This window comes from Bombus vancouverensis, chromosome 3 (assembly GCF_051014615.1).
Source record: "Bombus vancouverensis nearcticus chromosome 3, iyBomVanc1_principal, whole genome shotgun sequence".
In the NCBI taxonomy this organism is placed as follows: domain Eukaryota; kingdom Metazoa; phylum Arthropoda; class Insecta; order Hymenoptera; family Apidae; genus Bombus; species Bombus vancouverensis.
Window position 1 is genome coordinate 14,937,943 of NC_134913.1, and position 21,503 is coordinate 14,959,445.

At 41.3% G+C, this 21,503-nt stretch overlaps 1 protein-coding gene across 1 annotated transcript in view; it reads left to right on the forward strand.

Annotated features, from left to right (window-relative positions):
• Hs3st-A (Heparan sulfate 3-O sulfotransferase-A) overlaps window positions 1-21,503 on the forward strand; it is a 193,365-nt gene that overhangs the window by 20,846 nt on the left and 151,016 nt on the right. Inside the window, exon 2 of the mRNA XM_033328559.2 lies at window positions 1,685-1,742. The gene's annotated coding sequence lies outside the window, so the exon portion shown is untranslated. The remainder of the gene's footprint in view (window positions 1-1,684; window positions 1,743-21,503) is intronic.

Sequence of the window (21,503 nt, forward strand, 5' to 3'; positions counted from 1 at the left end):
CGTAATACTCGATAAAGGGAACCGAATCGGCGGATCCTCACCGTGCTCGAAATAGAACTCTAAACGCGATCAAAGCGAGCAAACAACGCGTAAGCGTCGTAAGAACGATATTTATATTCCGGAAATCCGGTAAATCCAACACGCTAGATAGATCAAAGAACTTTTTAATTAAAAGCAAACCAATTCTAGAAGTAGCTTTGCTTTAAATTCCACCTTTGTGTTTCGATTACACATAGCGTAATTCCTTTTCCAAACATACCGAATATCCCATGAAAGATGCTGGCCGTAATTTTCGCAGTATGATCCGTATATCGTGTGCTAGTCGCGAAACTTGACGTCACGTGCGTTCAAGTTTAAATCGCATTCGGACTGAAAAATCGGATTAACGTGCGATGAAGTAAGTCGATGTACGCGCGGACCATCTACTTCCGGATGTCGGTCGATGCTGCATCCGTTCGTACGAATGGAAACAAGCGTACGTAAGTATTGGATCGGCAACTAAATGATCGCGCATTTTGTCAATACCATCTAATGACAAAATCCGCAGTCACTTAGTTGCCAACCCATTACATATGGAGGTAGGAAAGCAAGAGTACGAGTTAAATACGGCGGAGAGCGGTTTTTATGGGTCTCGAGTGGATTCGTTTTTCTCCTATTCTCCCATTACATCGGCTCACGGAACTATTCGAACGCTTAGAACGGTAACTAGAGAATTTTTTTTACCAGTATATTACGTGCTCTGTAAGAAACTTTGAAATTTCGTCAGCGCTGAAACGAGACAGGACTATCGCGACTATAATAGCGAAGTTTGAAACCTATTCGAAACATGTACGCGAAAGTTACAAGACATTTATTACAAACACTCGGTGAAATATTAATATACGTAATACTCTTAAACGTACAACTAGTGATCTCACTACGTACCGTGACTTATCGATACAACGAATAATCGACTCACTGTTCGTATCACCTTGTAAAGCGTATGCTTCCAATAAATATCTTGCAACTTCTAAATACGTTTTCGCGTACCTTTGAAATCTTTCCGATATAATCGGGGTAGCCGTGTTTCGAATTTCAAATCAAAATTTCCTATACGATTTTCGAAAGTATTCGAATACTTTCGCCAGCCACCGTACATAGAAAACGAAGAAAGCGAACATGAGGTAAACACGGCAGAGACCGGTTTTTGTTCAGCTTGGTTTCTTCAAGTGGCAAACGTGTCCGCCTTTCTTCCGTTGTCTCGTTATATCGCGCGTCCTCGAGCACGAGAAGGGGGATGAACCGATGCCGGTGCGCTTACACCGAGGAACCTACCCTCCGGTTATGCACCCATATCCGCCGCCTTCCGCGTCGTAATTTCTTTGTGCTCGTCAGCTTTACGCGATAAGTACTTCGTTCGCTGGAACGGAACAGAGAGAAAAGTTGCACACGGAAGCCGACTTGTAATCGTTTATACGTCGTCGTCATTTCGCTCGGAACGTGACCCGAGGGTGACGTTTGTTTCCGGCGTTGCCGACGCGTTGCAGATTGAACGCACCGACTGGTCGCGTTCGTCCTGCCGTGCTTGGTATTCTGATTAAAGCAGGATTTGTTACGGATTAACTGGATTCATTCTGTTCATTTTTAACCTTCTCTCTTTCGTTTCGCGTTTATCCTCCATTTTAATCGTTTGCCTTCGTTTTAGGTGTCTTGGTAAACCAGCGAGGCAGCTGATTCCCGCGACTGGGTCTCGGATAAGTAACGTAAGTAGGATTTTTAACCATTAGATAGATCGTGGATATTTATAGAAATTCATTGTTTACGAACACGACCGAAGAAGCGCACGTTCTACGCACAGATATTTGTTTCGTTTATAAAATATCAGCTATTGTGCTTCGGATATTTCGTATTTCTTCGCGTGGGTATTGTTACTCGTTCGTTAGATACGTCGAATTTCCCGTAAATCGCGATCTATCGATGACTATCGTCGTTAGGCTGTCGGTAGTACGTCGCGCCGATTCGTCTTGTATCGAACGACGATGATACGTCGTTTAACGTGCAAGTAAATATGTACTGAATTTTCAATCGCAGGAGGATCGTTTAAAGAACGTAGAATATTTAGCGAGTACAAGCAGGACGTGCTAATCGATGCAAACGGTTGAAATTTATCGTCAATTGCTCGGGAGGAAACATCGATCGTAACAGGGAAATCGAGACGTGGCTTGAGAAGGAATTTACGGCGGAAGAATGGAATTTTATCGAGTGAGCCTAATCGGCGTTTGTTGCCACGTGTAATTAGCTATATTAGATTCAAGCTCGCGGTACGTACGCTGCGTTGGCACGCGATCTAATCGCGTCAGATCGCGTCCCGTAAAGGCACAACGACTCTCAGTCTCAGCTTGGCTTTTCCACCAATCGTCGATCTATTCGATTTTATATACCGTTAAAAAGAACGTCATTCGCTCTGCAAATTTTCGCTCAACCGTCCCGTAAAATTCGAACGTCGATTCGTCGATAATTTACATTTACGATCATCTTTGTAATTTTGCCTTGACGAATTCTTGCGGCGTGTTCGGTCGCGTGCTGACCACAACGACGTAATAACGATCTTCGTTCTGATCATTTCAGAGGCTAATTCGATAATAATTGAGATGTGTTTCTAACGATCTCTTGAAATGTTTACGAGGATAGATCAACAGTTCGATGTTGCCGATAATTCGTTTCCATGGGATTGGCTGGATCGTTCGATTTCGCGTGTATAGTTCGGAAAAGAGGCGCGCAAGGTCAGCGTTTATTTCCACCTGCGATGAGCTCTGGAATTAAGCGTCAACGCCTTCGCCGGCTAGCTGATAGTTAGAACGGTTCGCCGTTTCGTATTTTATTCAGAGGGTCGATCAGCGGATTAGATATTTACAGAAAAGAAGTCTCTCGTTTTTTTCTTTTTTGGCAAATACGGCACGCTATCAAGATGGTTATCGGGTGGAATTGCGGCTAACCGGGAACGAACAAAATTGTGCTGCAGCCGGTCGAGTGTCGAATTAAAATATACACGTGTATAGATCTATCGCGTAATAATAGTTTAGTTTGCCGAGCGTACGTAGTTGGATTTCGTGTTCTGGGTCACGTTATCCATTCCTTTACGCCTCGTTCGCTATTCCAGCCGGCTCGATCTCTTCGTCGACGTCATGTTCTTCTGACATTTTCAGTTTTCGTGGCACGCGAGCACATTGTTGCAACCTAATGGTTGACTATATTCCGGATAAATTGCCGCTGAATTATGCCGGTGGCTGCGATTCGAGTGCATCCACTCGAAGCGCAAACAAGCATCTTATTAGTCCTTAACCCTTTCGACTGGTCTAGAAATACCGGAAGTAATGTATAATTTTCTGGGAGTTTCCTGTTCGTCGAGTGTTGTATGTCAAATAATTCAACGCCGCTTTACCGCGCAATTTGTCTTCTATTGTGCGCGACCTGTTCTCCCAACCCTCTCGGCCTCCGCGCGACTTTACGTTTAATAATCTGCTGAACGTGGCCCGTAAGCACTCGTCGACGACTACGGTAACGTCTGTTCGCTCAATTAGTGCTTAATTATCAAGTCGAGGGCTGTTTTAGTTTTTGCCACGGCGCCGCGACGCGCGATACTCTCACTCGCAATGGCTGACACATTTTTCCGCAAATTTTCCTTTTTCTTTCTCTTTGACGTTCTTATCGACCGAAGGATTTCGAGATTGCCAATATCCTGTGGTTTCTAACAGTATCGTTTACGATAATTTTTAACCGAAGATCGGTGTATGTATATCGACATTTCGCTATATATTTTCCCGCGCGTAAATATAAAATAGAGCTGTTGGAAATCACAGGTTACCCTGTACTGTTTAGCATAATGCCAAAGGTAACCGAAATTACAGGAGAAAGAAAACGATGGTCGATCAACGTTCTTCGAATACCTGTGATTCGAACGGTACACAGCTTGTAACACTTGGCGTACTGTAACCTAGTAAATTGTGGTTTAGCCGCGTCGTACACGATACGATCCTGTTCACACATAGCGAGTAGAAATTTCGTGAAACGTTGGAAAGTAAAATTTACGCCACGATCGATCAATTATAAATTTCCCTAAAGATCTGCCTTTGGCAATTCATATTTTCCGAATAACGTCGACGGAGTTAGGAAAAGTTATTCTGCTTGGAAGTTCAGCTTGATAATATAGATTTTCGAAAGCGCGATCACAAAGTTAAACGCAGGATAATAGGAATAAGAAATGCAAGAAACGAAGTAAACATTCATAAGGAAAGAAACGTAAAGAAAATAAAGCAGGCTGCTCGCCGGGATATTGCTTGTTTCGTTTCGCTAGCAGGCAGTGTGAAGTAGAATTTCTTAGTCCCTTGGCCACTCGACACTTCTCCACGAGTATGAACACCGCCGATAAACTCGGCTAGGATACATTTTGAGAGAAACGATTCTTAATACTTTCTAACGAAGGCATCTCTGCCGGGAGTAAGCCGATTACGTTTTTATTTTACGGTCCTAAACTTTTACGCGAATCGTTTCGTTGCAACTGCAGTGGAAGAAAAGTTTGTGCGTTATAAATAAACTTCGAGCATTACCGAAGTACTCGAGTTCTTATCTTTCTTTTTTCTTTTTTTTTTTATCGAAGTAGCACTCAAAGGTGCGTGACAGAATGACGCGAGCTGCATGGATCTTTTATGTCTTCAATTTAGCCTGCACGGCGATGTATCTTTACGTAATAAGAATATTTACGCAGGATATTATTAGTATTAAAAAGTGGAGATCGACACTTGCCATTATTACAGTTACGAGAGAAACAGCGAAGGTTAGCGTTTGTGTTCATATTTTATTATTCAAGTACGTACCATACTGCAGGAATATTTCGTTCATTGAGCATTCCGTTATCCGGACGCTTTACCTTCTGCAACGTTATATTCCATCATCCATTGAATGTTCTGTTCTGGTCTAATTATAATACTATATTACCTGGCATAACAGCACGTACGCGTGCAATTTAATACGAATCAAATAAACATAGTCGGTTTTATAATGTTATAACGCCACGAATGCACAATGCTAATTAGAAGAATCAAAGATAAGAATAAAAAACAGGGTTTGCAATTTTGAAACGGCAAAATATAATCCACCGTTTGGATATAATTTAGTAAATATCAAGTAACAAAGTTAAAGTATGTTATGATATTGCGTGATTATCGTTTCCGAAATCGTTATGGCGAGATTTTTAACATTCGCGGACGGACGTAAAACGCTGATTAACGGAAGAAAGAGCAGAGGTAGCGAGATGATTTCCGAACGATCGTAGACACAAAACGCGCCGATTCAAAGTTTTATATCGCTTTGCAAACTGGCGAAACATTTCGTTCGTGAGAACGATGTCACTTGCGCGTCCTAATTCGCGACGACATTATACGCTTGCAGAGGAATTTCTGAGCATTCCTGAGAGGGCTGCATTAATGCGTTCTTGAAAGTTAAGATGCTCTTCAAGCCTGACTTCTGCTTTGTTCCTGGCAATACGGACGTAAAGTGCTCCTGAAATTATTTGCAGAGTATCGCGATTTTCTCGCTCGTCGAGAGTCGTCTGGTCTTTGGCTCGTCGCGAGTCTCGATCGAAATTATTTCAGTTCGTTCGATCGATTCAACTACAAAGCGGAGACGATTCGATACGATATCCGGGAGTTTTCTAGTACATGCAATTTTTGCACTACAATTTCCCATTATTTATATTTTCATTTGACAGAATTACATCGCGCATGTTTATGCATTTGTGGAAGATGTAATGTTGTAAGAATACACGTAATATAATTTTATGTGCTAGACTAGATTGACCGCGTAGTAGTGATACGTGTATGTGAATATGTGTGTGCGCGGCGCCTCGAAAACAAAGGAATGTAAACTGCTAGTTAACAGTCTGGTATGGAAGAATGTGAGACGCGTGAAAGTATGTATCGACGAATACAAGCGGAAAGGGGGTGATTCTACGCGAAAAATGAAGTCAAAAATATAGAATAAAAATTTTTCGTTCGAGGCTTTGTTTTCGAGAAAATCGACTTTGAATTTTCGCTCGGTACGCGTGCACCTTATCGCGTCTCGTTATAACGGATCGAAGGAAATGTAACGTCAGCAGCATATTTCGATTTCCTACAAAACAAACTACCGGAATTATTAGAAGATGTACCGCTGAGAACTAGAGGAAGTTTAATTTTTCAACAAGACGGTGCACCGACACATTTTAGTCGTCATGTGAGAGATTTTTTAAACCGACATTACCAAGGCTGGATCGGTCGTGCTGGAACAATAGTTTGGCCACCACGCTTTCCTGACTTAACTCCGCTTGACTTTTATTTATGGAGCCATATTAAAACAATTGTTTATTCCGAAGAAATCGCAAGTTGCGAGCAATTGAAAGAAAAGATTATTGTAGCCTTTCATACTTTAAAACAATCGAATACGTTAGAAAGTGTTAATAGAAATTTAATTAGAAGTGCAGAAGTATGTGTTCGACAGAATGGGCAACATTTTCAGCAATTTTTGTAATAATAAACTTTATGATTACTTCATATTATTTCATTATGTATTCCTAATTTTCCGTTATGGCAAAAACAAACTTAAACTGCGATAATATCCATCGAAACAACGATCTACAGTGAGATCCGTTATAACGAGACGCGATAAAGTGCACGCGTACCGAGCGAAAATTCAAAGTCGATTTTCTCGAAAACAAAGCCTCGAACGACAAATTTTTATTCTATATTTTTGACTTCTTTTTTCGCGTAGAATCACCCCCTTTCCGCTTGTACCACCAGTTACCAACCACCCTGTATAACTATTTTAACATAAATTGCAAATGTAAATTTAGTGTTCCTATACCATTATTTCGACTATTAAGATCCAAAATTCTCAAGAATATAAAATATTCAAAGTATAGTACTCGTTGTAACCTTTAATGGACGAAGCAAATTTCCGTTTAAATTCCATTTTTTGAATTAAATGTAGAAAAATACGAATCTGCATAAACATCCACCGTCCGGATATAACGTATGTACGCTGTATAGTACATATGTGTAACATACATAACATATGTATGTATTTGTGCGATCTCTTTGAAATTACCTTTCGCTTATCGTTATTTGCATCTCCTACTCGCGTTTGCCTAGTTCTACTTGAAATACCCAAAGCGGTAAATTTACATTTTATTGGTTATTTTGTTCTTTTGCTCGAATATATTAGCGGACGGACGATGAAAGCCAAAGGATGAAACTCTTTAAATCCTTCTCGGAATTACAAGCTTTCCTGGATGCAAATGAGAAGGGTTTGAAGACGTTGAGATTCAGACACACGGAAATTCTTAATTCGAAAAACAACAGATGTCATTCACATTCGATAACTGTCCGAAAACTATCGACGACGATCAATTTACTAGGTCGGGTATTAAGCCCATTGACGATCTCTCGAAGGAACACGTTAAGTATTGATTTAGTATTAAACTCTGTGTAAAATCTATCTCGTCAACGAGTAACTCATTTATCTCATTTCGCTACAAATTTATATCTTTTATAGTTTTTAACACGTTGAAACGTTGGTCGTCGATCATCCACGTTATTAGATCTTTCAGAATGATTAAAATAATTAATTGAAATAAAATAAATTTCACGGACCGACAAATTGTCGACAACGCGAATAATTTCGGTAACATTGCCAGAAACTGTGCGCGGATGCAATGCGATATTTTGCAAGAATTAAACGTTATGGCGTAGTATATTTCAATCTGTTGCGGCTGCCAGCGTGAAATATATAAGATTCGCGGTCGAACAATTTTAAACGCGTTTTAAAGTGTTTAAAAGCGTTAAACAATTTTTGTAACATTCTTCTAAAGTGCATATACAAATGCAAGTCAGACGAATTTATTACTCATATTACTTCAATTTAAATCTATTATTCCAATTTAAATCCATTACTCCAATATACATAATAACAGAGAAGAATATCATCGTCTGCCCGTTATCAACAATTTCGTAATAAATTCGTGTCTCACAAACGATAAACGAGCGTACGGCATACTTATCGTTCGATTCGTATTTATAAAATTCGACTTTCGTCGCGTCGAGCCAACGATCACCGCGGAGACGAACGACGTACGTATCGACGACCGATGTTGGGAAAAATCGAGCAGAATCGAAATAATTGATGACGCTGAAAAATGTAAGATCCATGGGACAGGTATCACGCGCGGACGATCGTTGAGCTCGTCTTCGCGGGTGGGTAGAAAGATTTTTCTTGGAGGTGGGGCAGATAACGCGACGAAACATCGCCGGTACCAAGCGTGCGCGTACACGGAAACATCTAATGTGTGCACACGCGGAGTTAATATGAAAAGGACACGCAACCGAGCAAATTACAATCAAAATTATAAGCTTGGCCGTTCAAGGCCACGGCCTGTTTCAATTTCCTTCGCGGAACTCCCATCGATCCAAATTTACCTGTCCTTTGCACGTGAAAGCTCGCTATACCTGCACTCCCGCTAATTGCATCGTATTTCGCATCGTTGTGTTTCTCTATTCCCTTTTAAGTCGTGGTTTATGAAATAGAGCAAATAATGGTACGTTCTCTACGTTCGGACTTGTGCCGCAGGATATTAAGTATTCTCGTAAGGGAACAGAAACGTGTTATTTAACCGCTTCACCGCGGATGTCGTTTGATTAACTCTTTGCCTTATGATTTTTACCCCCGGGTATATATACAACCCTGTTCGTAAGTACGTATTAGAGCATTTGCTACCCTCGTACAGAGCGCGATAATCGATCCAGATAATCAACTTTAGCGTCGATGTTTCGAGGTTCTCGTGAATCGAGGTTTTTGCAAACGATCGTGCAACTTGTAACTGGACTGTTCCCCAGACTTCTATCTTTTTAAATACACCCATTGAGATATATGTAATTTTGTGAGGTACACCGGATTAGCCGCGTAGTAATGACACGCGTATGAATGTGAGTGTGTATGGGAGTACTTGCGTGCACAGCGTTTCGTAAAACAGATGAATGCAACTATTCCGTTAGTAGTGTGGTATAGAAGATGGCGAAACAAAGAGAGTGCTGAGTCGCGTGCAAATGTATATCGACGAAGATCTTGTAAATCGCGTATTAAATAAATGTGAAATTATTTTGATATCAATCCTAAGTGTAATCCAAGTGTTCGTATACATTTATTTCGGCGATTAAGATCCACAATTTTCAACAACACCAACTGGGATCCGTTCTATGGAATCCGCTTATTGGCCAACACCGTTCGATCTTGCATCGATCTTTCCATCAGATCTAATTTTTTGCTATGTTCGAGGCTGGGCCTAAATCAACTTTCAAGCGGCATCGTTTCATCGCGTTTCTTACGTATCGTACCACGATTAGTTTTATTCGTTTATTTGTCTACCTTATCCTGTTATTTCTAATCATTTTCTTGTCTTTCCTTCTCTATTTTTCTTTCTACTTGCGATCTTCAGTCTTAGGATATACATAGAGTAACCGTTAATGTTACTTACCTGTTAACCGTGTTCCAACTTTATTTATTATTGTTTTAACAAAGAATTCTCAACCTTTGGGCGAGTAAACTTCTAACCGAATTATTTTCTCGTTGTTTCTTTTATTCCAGTCCCCCTGCCGAGTTGCTTTATTCGGCGTTACACGAATGACGGGGGAATCGAAAGTTCCGTAATCTGAAAATGTTCTTATCCAAACAGCCGTCTCCCTGTTAATTCGGATAATGGAAGTCCCGTTGGCCGACGTCGAAGTTTGTACAACGAGATTTTGGCTGACGGTACAGCTGATATGATATAGCACCCACGTATGCGGATGTCATAAATCGATGTGATAGAGCCGCGCTCAAACGTGAGTTACGCAATGAACGGAAAGTAAATCCTGTGTTCGTTCATCTGCGAAAATCGTCGTTCGTCTCTAAATTAATCGAAGCAGCACGATTACGTAATTTATCTATAATGTATCGTATATGTAACGCGATATAACGTGTATATATAATACGTTTTAATCCATCGTATCGTTTAACGATATTGGTAGTTTTACCGGGGACGCGTAATTCAAATTTCGTTTATCGTTAGATCGAATGACTCGCGTTGTATTTTTTACATCGACGTTTATTTCGATCTCGCGAATTGGACATTCTCCGTTTCTCCGCCTATTTTCCGATTGATCGTATCTCTTGAATAGAACTTTCGACGCAATCGCAGAGATCATCCGACAATGTCTCATTGTTTAATTAAAGGATTTCCTTGTCAAGAGGGTATCGGAAGATTCAGCTTATTAAATAGACCGTAATATATTAAATAAACCTTCTTTCTCTCTCTCTCTCTCTCTCCCTCTCTCCGTTTCTCGGTATAATCTACTTTATCATTTCGAGTTAATTACTTGCCATCACTTTGCTACATAATATGTAATACAATATCCAAGAGTGCGGCCACGTTAACCGCGGTTACCGACGCGCTGTTCGTGGCCGTGTTTCTCGACCACGTTAAACACAAGATAATCTGACAGTTCGGGAATACGCGGAAACTTGCCTGTAAATAATCGAGTTGTCAATAGCACGCCAACGAATTAATTGCTTGCGATGTTACGTTACACGCAACGAAATCACGAATGCAAATCAAATTAAAACGGTGTCGTTGTCTTGATTCTAACGCCACGCGACAACCAACGTTTCTATTATAAACATTCGCTATCGTGGATTTATCGGTGACGTTTAATTATCGCGCTTGTATCGCAGAAACGTCGGTTTCCGTGTATGGAATTTATAATCTCGTGGGTCATTTTAATTTCCAAATTTGGCAGTAGAGTCTTCCTACTCGCGCGTTTTCTCGTCGCTCGCGCGAATACAACCTTCGCTTATCGCGCGTCTAACGGACGAAACAGTAAATTGAAAAGCGTCGCGGCTTCTTTCTTTGTTCCGATCGTTCTGAATTTCAAGAATTTTATCAAAGAGCAAGCGACGTTCGCTTCGAATTTTCGTATTTTTTTTTCGAATGCAACATTTTTCACACAAACAGAGCTACAACGTAACCATCGTTTCACACGTTGCAGAAAATCGTTGTATAGGATTTCAAAAGAATTCTTGTTTCGTGAATTTCCACCGTTTTACCCGGTGAATATCGAAACCGAAGTTGAAACACAAAATTTGAAGATCACTGGCGCTGTTCAAAGTTCTTCTCTTTTCTCTGTCTTTTCTCCTATTCCTTTTTTGATGCGTCGGAGTAATATAAAACGCTGCGAAGAAGAGAACGAGCTTATACCGCAGTTGAAGATAGAGAATACATTTTCGCTTTAAAAATGCATTATCCAATGCATTAACTCTTATCTGCTCGCGTATGTCGCGGTACGAGAAAGAAACCAGCTTGTCAAAAAGCAAATTACTCATTTTCTTTACCGTGCGCTTATGTGGTACTTCCACGGTTATTAATCGAGACTCAAGTCCGAGCTTTTACGGATCAAACAAATATCAGCTGCAACGCGTTTTAAATAAGTTCTTCGTGCAAAATTAAGAAATCTTACACTCAGCATCGAGGAAACGCTTTAAACGACATAGTTAAATCGTACGAAGCACGAGCCAACAGCTATGTACGTACGAAAATTCGCTGCGAAAGACCCAGCTGGACGCCGTCTGCAATTTCCAGCAGTCCATAGCTGAACGCCGCAGGGTTCTATTACTAAAATTGGTGGATATCAAAGATTCTCCCGTATCACGGTGCGACATAAAACAATATTTCGAAGATTTCTGTTCGGCAGGTGTTTCATCAGGTCGGCCGACGTTTTCCGCGAACCTTCGTAAATCTTACGGCTTGCGATCGTAGTAACCGCGTGATCAATAATTTGGAAAAGTATGTAATAACAGTAGATAATAGTAATAAGAATAAAATAATAAAGCTGTGATCGTTGTAAGCTATAGATCTTGAGATGGCGTGGAATTACGTACGCGTGGACGAACGCGTTAACAGTCGCGAACGTAGAAAAAGGGATAGTCGTTTTTTGGTTGCGGTGGCTGGACTTGGAACGTAAATCGATCGCGTGCCAGAGATTGGAAGGGAAGGGAATCGAATTGTCCGTAATGCGCAGCTGGTGGATAGTTTTGGTGTGGTGCTGCCGGCGGTGGAGGACAGCACCCGAGGATCCGTTAAGAAGCCGGGGTGTGCGGCGAGTTTTCACGACATCGGGACGTCGTTTTGAGGCGCCTTAATTGGAATCGGATGGAAGCGCGAGGGAACTTCTTGCTTCTTGGCTCTCTGTGTCGTGAAATTGTAGCTCGAAGACGAATGCCTCGGTCCGTCTGGGAGACGGACCTCTTTCGTGTTAAATCGATTTCGTTGAAACGTTCTCTGCAGTAGCTCTGAAGTTACAAGCAGATAGAGAAACTGAAAGTAGGAAGAGGAAAAGGAAGAGAGAGAGAGAGAGAGAGAGAGAGAGAGAGAGAGAGAGAGAGGGAGGGAGAAGTAGTAAGGTCCTCGAACGACGCGACGCGTAAATCCATACCGAGTTCCTGGACGAGACAAGTTCCTTCGATTCGAGTTGGAACCATTTCAGCCCGATAGAGTCGGCCTGTGTCGTCGTTCTACCGAACATATTTTTTCGGACTACGTACACGGTTTTCGAGTTGGCCCGGCGTCCGCGTGTGTCTTTCCGTGTCGACAGCACCATTGAATGCGTTCGCGTGAATTACGCGAATAGAAGGTAAAATTTCATTAAAACGATTCAGGTCAGTTGACTTAAAAACGCGGATTCAAACGGACGCGACGCTGGATAACTTTATGGACGGATCTTTGACCTTTTTTTTCTCCTCTTTCTCCCATCCCTCCACCCTTTATTTTCCATTTAATATTTAATCCTTCCAGTTTGACGTTTCGAACGTGTGCCGACAGAGAATAAAAGGAATCTCGTCGTTTTCAAATTCGTCTTCGAATATCGGTCCACGTATTCTCTCTCTTTTGCTTTCTTCCCACATCACCGTGATTTTCTCCTCTTTCTTTTCTTTTTCTTTTCTTTTTTTTTTTTTGTTTGTTAGGTACGTTAATTGCCTCTTCCGCGGCAGATTGTCTGAAGCGTGTCTCGAGTGGAAAGGAAATCGATTTCCTTAGCGTTCGTCGATGGAACGGTCGTCTGGTCTGGAAATGGCACGTTTTCAACCTACTATATCTGGCCGACTCGCGACGAGGCGCGTGCCTTCCTACGCGACATCCGTCCCGATCTTTCCTCACATTTTTAAATGTAAACGAAGTCTCGTCGAGTAGTTCTTTCTCCCTCCACTCAGCCAGAACGCCTTTGTTCGTTTGACTCGCTCTACGATCCTCTCGGCTCGCAGCGAACACTTACGACTAACAATGCATTTTAGCAAAATCGAAACGTATTGCACGATTTGATCGTACATTTTGTTCTTCTTGTTGCTGGCAGGGCGAATTCTCGTAAACGACGTAACACGCGTCACGGATACGCATTGAAAAATTTCTCCATTACGGAAGAAAGAAAAACTATTAGCTTTATTCCTTTTTTTTAATTTATTCATAATTCGTGCCTTGCGGTTTAGAATTTATAATTCACATTCTCCACTTGCTTGCAATATGCGATTAAACCGTATTTACGCTATAGTTATGAGGTGATCGTCAGTGAAAATGCCCACAAGAAATACTCTTGATTTTCAACAATAACTCTTAATAATTAACAACAAATAACGATTAACCACGATTAACGGTTAACACTGAACTATCAAGAGTCAATAACCCGTCTGATTGTGTTGGCTTCGCTTAACCTTTCGCACTTCGCAGCTCGGGGCAGAACGAATCTTTTGGTTCCAAATCAAACAGATTCTTTTCTTTGTTGCCCCTCGATATCCCCACTATGCACGCGTTTATTAGAAGTTCGCGTATGCATTTTTCCGAATATTCGGCGAAAGAACCGTAGGGTTATCGATGTAGGGTACATTAGGCCTGTCAGTCTTACGCTTTAAAGTAATAGCGCTTTGTGTCGCGACGCCGTTGGAAATTTCCGTGGTCGAGTGCCGCCACAGTTACAAGGAAGAAAGGGTAGTATACGTTCAACAATCAATTCGTAGCGAAACCTTTACGAGATTAATAGACAACAAGTAGGTACATTACTACGCTCTTAGCAGAGCATTATCTTACTCCCTTGTTCTTCTACTCTGTTATCAGAGTATTATATCATCTTGCTGCATTTTCTATTGACCAGCGGATCGGCTTGGTCGGATTACACACTATGTAAAGATTCTTTAGCTTAAAGCTAAATTATATACAATTTCACTTTCTGCGCCTGTTGATTATTTTACGTAGAACTGGTCTTTTAACGTGGACGATCGCTATACGTACGACGACTATATCTATAACGTTTTTTTGTTCAGTGTATTAAAATTGCGCGATGGCGAGCGAATATAGCATTAACGCAAAATAATAACGATCACGGATATTTATTGGAATCGATCGAATAAGTCAAGACTTGGTTGGTGGAGTTGTTTGGACTTGTCAGATTAGTTTGCGAAGCAACGAGCTTCGGATTCACACTCGCTTCGAATTCGAAGACGAAACAACGTACCGAGTACGAAGTATGCTTCAACTTAGATTCGTTTAGACTTTAGACCATGGAGCTGGACGCATCGATTTAGGAAGCAAGTGACTCCGAGAGTCACATCGAGCGTCGGTTTCCTGCAAGAATCCTCCTAGGATCATTCATCTACAGCCGAAACCACGTCGATCGAGTGTTACCTTCTGTTCCTTATTCGGTAAACGAGATCAAACAAAATCAGACGCCTTGCTTTTCGATCGAGCCTCGCGTAAGTTCCAATAATAAACTGAAATTTTCATGGGAACAGCCTGTGTTCACGGCTGTATCGTAACTCCTGTATCGACCCAATAAATAACTAATTTCCAAAAGTAATCCCTCTAGACAGCTGATCCCTCCAACTTGAAACGGGTCTCTGGTCAACGAATCAGACGTACCATCGAGTTCTCCGAAGCTACTCGTCCTCGTATACGATCCCACGTGTATTCCTATTTCATATTAGACACGCGCACTATATTATCATTTAGATCGTATTATAAATACGGTATCGACACGGTTGGCCAGCTTTCTATACAGCCGCGATACGTATAACTGGCGAAGAACGACGCGTAAAGGGGTTTGCATAATATCGATTCGTAATCCATCCGTCGGCGTGATATGATAGCTGCCGGCTCGATTTTTCCCCGGTGTTTCTATACCGTGGGAGTTCCTTGCAATTTTCATGTCATCGTCGTCCTCGGCTTCGAGTCGTCGCACGAGGAAAAACATTTTCCGGGGAAATTGGAACGGAGATGGCTGGAGATTGGCGGGACGAGGGAATAGCGTGCGGTGAAAAGACACGGCACCCGGGTTCCGTGGTAGTCGGCTACCCGGCAATACCTACGAGATCTTCTTCTCTTTGACACCCGAGCCCGGTACGCTACTTTTACATTCCACTCTACGTTTTATACATCTGACGCGTGTGTGAGCGTGTATTTAAGCAACACTTTGTGCTCGGCCCTGGTGTGCAACCCTGTTGCGCTGTAAAAAGGGCCGCATATGCCCGCGATCTCGTTGCCTCCCGGAGACTTTGATCTTCGTTAATCGCCGAGCTTGCCCGGCTTCCCGAAGGCTTTAAAACGTGGTTTCTATCCCTTCCTCGGCTAACTTGGCTCTCCTCCTCCCTGCATTTTTTATCCTTCCCATCGTTAACATTCCCTTTTGTTTCGACTATTTCAAGTACCAGCGAGTAGGAACTTCGCGTTCCTCTTGCGGCTCGATCGTTGTGCTGTAATCCCTACACGAATGAATCCTTCAAGGTACCTTCTGTTTGGCCACGAACGCGCTCCTCGAGGTTGCAGACAAGAGAAGCGCGTGTAATATCAGCTTGTCGGATCCAAAATGTAGTTTCTACGGAGCTACGACTCGGCCAGACAGTGTCGTATTAAGAAAGAAATTCGCTTCGATACGCGCGCATTAAAAAGCGAGATTTATAGTGGAAATACTCGCGCGTCGTTGTCACCGGTTACGATTAGACCGCGGATTTTTACGAGAATTCATATTTTACGATTAAGAGAGTAGGAGCTAGATAGGAATTTGATTTACCTGCTGCATATTACAAAGAGTACTATTATGCTTTGCGTACTTTATATCTGTATGCGTGTCATGTGCATTTTTCTAGCTTCACATTTCTCGTAATCGCGCAAAAATCCGCGCTGTAGTTACGATAGGTCGGAATATTCGAACGAGTTTAAATTTGGACAAGGCGTTATAAAAGTTTCCAATACGAATTTAGTATGTAGAAAATATAGAATCGTAGTATCTGGAGAAGATCGAGCAGACGTTAGGACGTCGGTTCGAGTAATACGATTGTCAGTTAAGCTAACAATACCAGTTCCACCGCGGATATTTTCGGCGCTACTTCTTTTTTCTCGCAAAGACGGCTTTCAAATTAGCTCGCCGAAGTAGCTTTCTTTTGTTATCGAAAATACACTTTTCTATCTTTCGTTCCATCTTGCAGCCCGGAAACCTGCGAGATATTTATCTTAATTAATTTCCCAGGAGTTATAAATCAAAGTATCGCAACGTTTTCCAATAATGCAGTCGGAAAGTTTTCCCGAAGGAAGGAATAACTCGGGCAGAGCGTGGCGCAACACCTTACGATTATACGTTAAAGTATCGTATTGTTTCTCGCAATTAAAAACGAAGAGTTTCGACTGTACGAATTGTTCGAGGCGTTCAACGCACGGATCTGCGAGCAGCTTGGTATATTAATTTGCATAATTGTTACGTAGAACAACAGCCAGAGCCCGAAATTGCTAACGCCACTATGATACAGTGCAGGTCGTAACTGGGAGAAATGAAAAAGAAATGTATTCGTCTTCTTTTGTTCGCGCTACGTGATTGGTATATACAGTGGGTCATAAAAGAATTCGCACACCCTTTGAAACTTTTTACGTTTGTATTATACAACACACTGTGAAATTTCATTAGTGCAACAAGACTATCGCTATTATATTTTTAAAGCTTAAAACGAATCTCATTACGTATATACAGGGTGGTTGGTAACTGGTGGTACAAGCGGAAAGGGGGTGATTCTACGTGAAAAAAGAAGTCGAAAATATAGAATAAAAGTTTTCGTTCGAGGCTTTGTTTTCGAGAAAATCGACTTTGAATTTTCGCTCGGTACGCGTGCGGTACGTTATAACGGATCTCACTGTAGATCGTTGTCTCGATGGAAAAATTAAAAAAAAAAATCTTTTTACTTTTTATTTTGGTACCACCAGTTACCAAGCACTCTGTATAATACAAGATCATCGAAATACTTGAACTATCAATTATTCGCTGTATTAACAATATCATCTTGGACACTAATCGTACGTTTAAAGCTACTGTTCATGCTGCACGTTAATTTCGCTAATTTAGCAAGCGCTAACTACGTTCGCTATGTTCGCGATAGACGTCTCGCAACTTCTATATACATTTTTACGTTGGTTTGAAATTCGACTATCGTAATCACGATCGTCGTGTCTCGTTACGATGTCAACGAGATTCCAGAAAGTTTCGTACGGTACAGGCGATACATCGGTAAAAATTTTCTTCCGATAAATGTTCGAATACTTTCGCCAACCACTGTAAGACTGATAAATCGTATCACAAGGTTATAAAGAAGCATTCAACGTTTCTACCTACGCGATATTAAATTCATATTGGACGTGCAAACGTCGATATGAAAATCGAAGAGTACGTAGAGTACAGAGGACGTAAACAAGATACGGATATTTGCTCTCGATATTTATAAACGTCGCTCACGTGTTACGAAATTTTTACGATTCGATGTCGAAACCTGCGTCTACTCGTGTTTTATGTAAAATCAATTTGGTGTGGCCGCTATTCGTCGCTCAGTCTGTCGGAGAGGTTTGCTCGTGTTACATGGAAAATGTAGACCGTTCGGACGTAGCTCGCATAATTTATCGGCGAATATGAAACTGCCTTTATCCTTCGCTATGCCGTTATCCTTGGAGCCTGTAACCAATTAATAAACCTTCGATTAATGTGTAATCGGGTGCACGGTCCAGGCAACCGATTGAAAATTAATGGCCTCAGCCGTTGTCACGTAAATTAATTGCAACGCGACGTCGTGTTCGCCTGAACGTCAAGCAATTTTATAGTCGCCTGTTTGTCTGCCTTCTGATCGTTTGTTAAACGTATTGTACTGTTTTTTTCGTTAACGTCCGTTACCATAATCCGACGCGAAATTGACTGTTAGCTCAGTCTGTCGCGTTCTTATTTTTCAGAAACTGTCCCGATAAATTATCTAACAACGTTTCTTCCGCGTAATCGACGGGTACCGTGACATTCGATATTCCCCTAACGTGGAAAAGAGTATCCACGAAAAGAGTAGCGTTCTATTCCGCAGTGTAGAAACTTGTCAACTTTTCAGCGAATACTCTGAAATTCCAAATTGAAATTATACGACTTAAAAGTAATTTAATTTAATGGAAAGGAATCGTACACGTATTGCAGACTCGATTAACCGTCGTTATCGGATGTACTACCGTTTGGCAATTCGGTATTGGTTTTTAATCCGACGATTGCTTAATTACTCGGCTTCTGGTCTAATTGAAGGCGCGGACGATGATAACAGGCAGCCTTTTAGTCGGGAATAAAATTTCCCAGGTGGCCATCGCCCTTTGATAAGAAAAGAATTGTCAGGAACGCGTTTGCCCAGCCGAATGTTCAAGAACTTGATAGCAGAAAAGTTCCTTCTGGTTACGCTCGTTAGTGTTGGAAACGTTTCCATGATAATAAATTCAGATGGTTCGCATTAAAATTTCTTTCGTTCAGCGACTATCGTCAGTCCGATCGCTTTTATCGATTCGTTCTAATTTATTATGGTCGAGACACGTCGGTGCACGTGTAATCGCTGGTAATTTTCTTTCGACGTCCAGACAATGACTCGAACCCTTTCTTTATGGCTCTTTCTTTATAGCGTACGTGGTTATTGGTAATGACGGCCATTCGAATCTCATTTTCGATCTGACGTTTTTCAAGGCTTTCAAAATTCGAATCACTTCGATTAGAATTCTATACCATAAAACTGGCGAGTGTCTTGGACGATTTAATTGCTGTGAAGATTTCCAAGACTTTCGGCAGTTCTAAGATTCGAATTCTTCAACGAATGCACATGTTCGAATTCAAATGAACAAATATGTCAATAGCTGATCTCTTTTTTAATACGCTGATATTTTTAATACGCAAATAAACACAGAATCGAAAAAATAACTACACACGCGTCGTGTGATTAGTATAGTAAAGGATGCATCAAGTTCAGAAGTCGATCGTATCTGTTGCTTAACCGATATCGCGTCGCCAGATGCGGAAGGATTAATAAGGAAAGAGTTATCGGAATACGCGATATTACACGTCTAATAAATTTCAAGCTTTGCGTTTGGTTCGGACATTTCGATCTTATTTCCCTTGACGTTACTTTGTTTCTGCCAGGTAAATTTCATCGCGATCGTATCGTACGAATGCACTCGTGGTTTCTATAAAACCGTCTGTTGTGTTCGCGAATCGAATCGAGTGGATTTATCGGCTCCTCGATGCTCGAGTTAACTTCGATGATTCACATCCCTGACAAACTTTTCCTGGATAACTCGATCCGATAGGAAAATTTCGAATTATATCGTGGATTTTGTTACACGGAAAATGTATAAATAATGCTTGCAAACTTAACTACAGCTCAAGAGTTCGAATAAGAAGAACCGCCGCTGTTTCTGACTCATAGCGTTTTTCATTTTCATAGTTAGTTAACATACGTATTTTTATCATCGAGTTACGGTTACATCTTCTGATAGATTTGTTTGTTTGCAGTCGCGGAAATTGATATTTTGTACACAGTGATTATAGGTACATTTGTATTACGCGTTATGATTCATTCATTTTTGATACGATCGGCCAAACGAAATTGTATTATATTACAGTTCATCTATCATGCGTATTTGCGTTGATACCAATTACGTCGATTATGAATTAAACAAATATGTATGACGTATGAAACATTAATTAACAAATAGCCGTTATCTGTTAATAATGTCTATACTGAAAATCAAAATGAAAATTGTAGAATTTTCCTATGCTACCCTTGTCTACGTTGAACGTTTGAGATTTAATTTTGCTAATTGCGGTTTTCGTGGACAAATGGCCTAAGAAATATCGGGTGAACCATAAACAATGTCGCGAGAAAGCCTGTCGGGTTTGTCGGGTTTGTTGGGTTGGTGTTAGCTTTAGGGGCGCGTAACGTATCTTCATCAGAACAAGCCATCGTTGTTGTTCAATGGAGATTATATTTACAATTATATGTACAAATGTTGATTTAACAGAGTTTGACGATCAAACGTGGCAATTAGACACTCTTGATGTTAAAGACAATGTTCCGAGGTTCGATAACGAATCCACGGTCAACGGGAAAACTCTTTGTACAATTGAATATATTTTGAAACACAAAGTGACGTTAGCTGTGACGCACGGTATCTTTCCGACTGACTGACAAGACGATGTGAGTAAATTCTTCAATATCGGGCATATCAACAAAATTCCAGGCGCCGTTACTAGGCAGACCCGCGTAGAGCCGACGTTGCTCCTGCCCGGGGCTTGTCTGTTAATACAGCGTGTGTCCCTCGATATTGGTACTTCTTCTGCTAAGTAAAAACGTTCATCCCGTGACCGTGACTACGTTCGGCGACCAGTTGTGTCACCTCGAGCCCAAGCCTACTGTTACAAATCTCCGGCAGACATAATCAGATCGTATCACAACTACTTCTAAGTTCTATTGTTTAAGTACAGCTATAATAAATAGTTTAGACCAAAGTATCGGGGATCTTCCCAAAATTCCAAAAGAAAGGCCCGATGTCCCTACATCTCCGACAAGCCTAAGCGTTGACAGGCTTATCAATGCGTCGTCGGTCCTTCGATCGAATAATTACGCGGAAAAGTGACCTATGCGACCGTGGCCATGGACGGTCGCGGAACATGTACGTGGGGAGGCTATGAAAAAAAACAAAGGGATGCTTAACCCTTTCGCTTCGAGTCCGGCACCCCATCTATTCGACACCCAAATGATGCATATACAATTGCTATCTGTAGTCAATAATATATTTTTTCGTTATCGGCAAAACATTTTCTGTCGATTTTACTGACATATTGGATTAATCACTTCATAAAGTTCCTCATTGTTGAAACATCACAACGTTTCACGCAATATATTTCAAACATCCAAACGATCGTACACTGTTTCATGCTAAAAAATCTATTAAATCCATTGACAGTGAAACGATATTTCATATACGGTTCTTACAAGAATTATTGTTATTTAAGACTTAGGAAAACGTATGTACAGCAACCACGCTCATTGTGCGTATTTCTGGCGCGCGTTTCCGTTCAGTGACTCAGTAC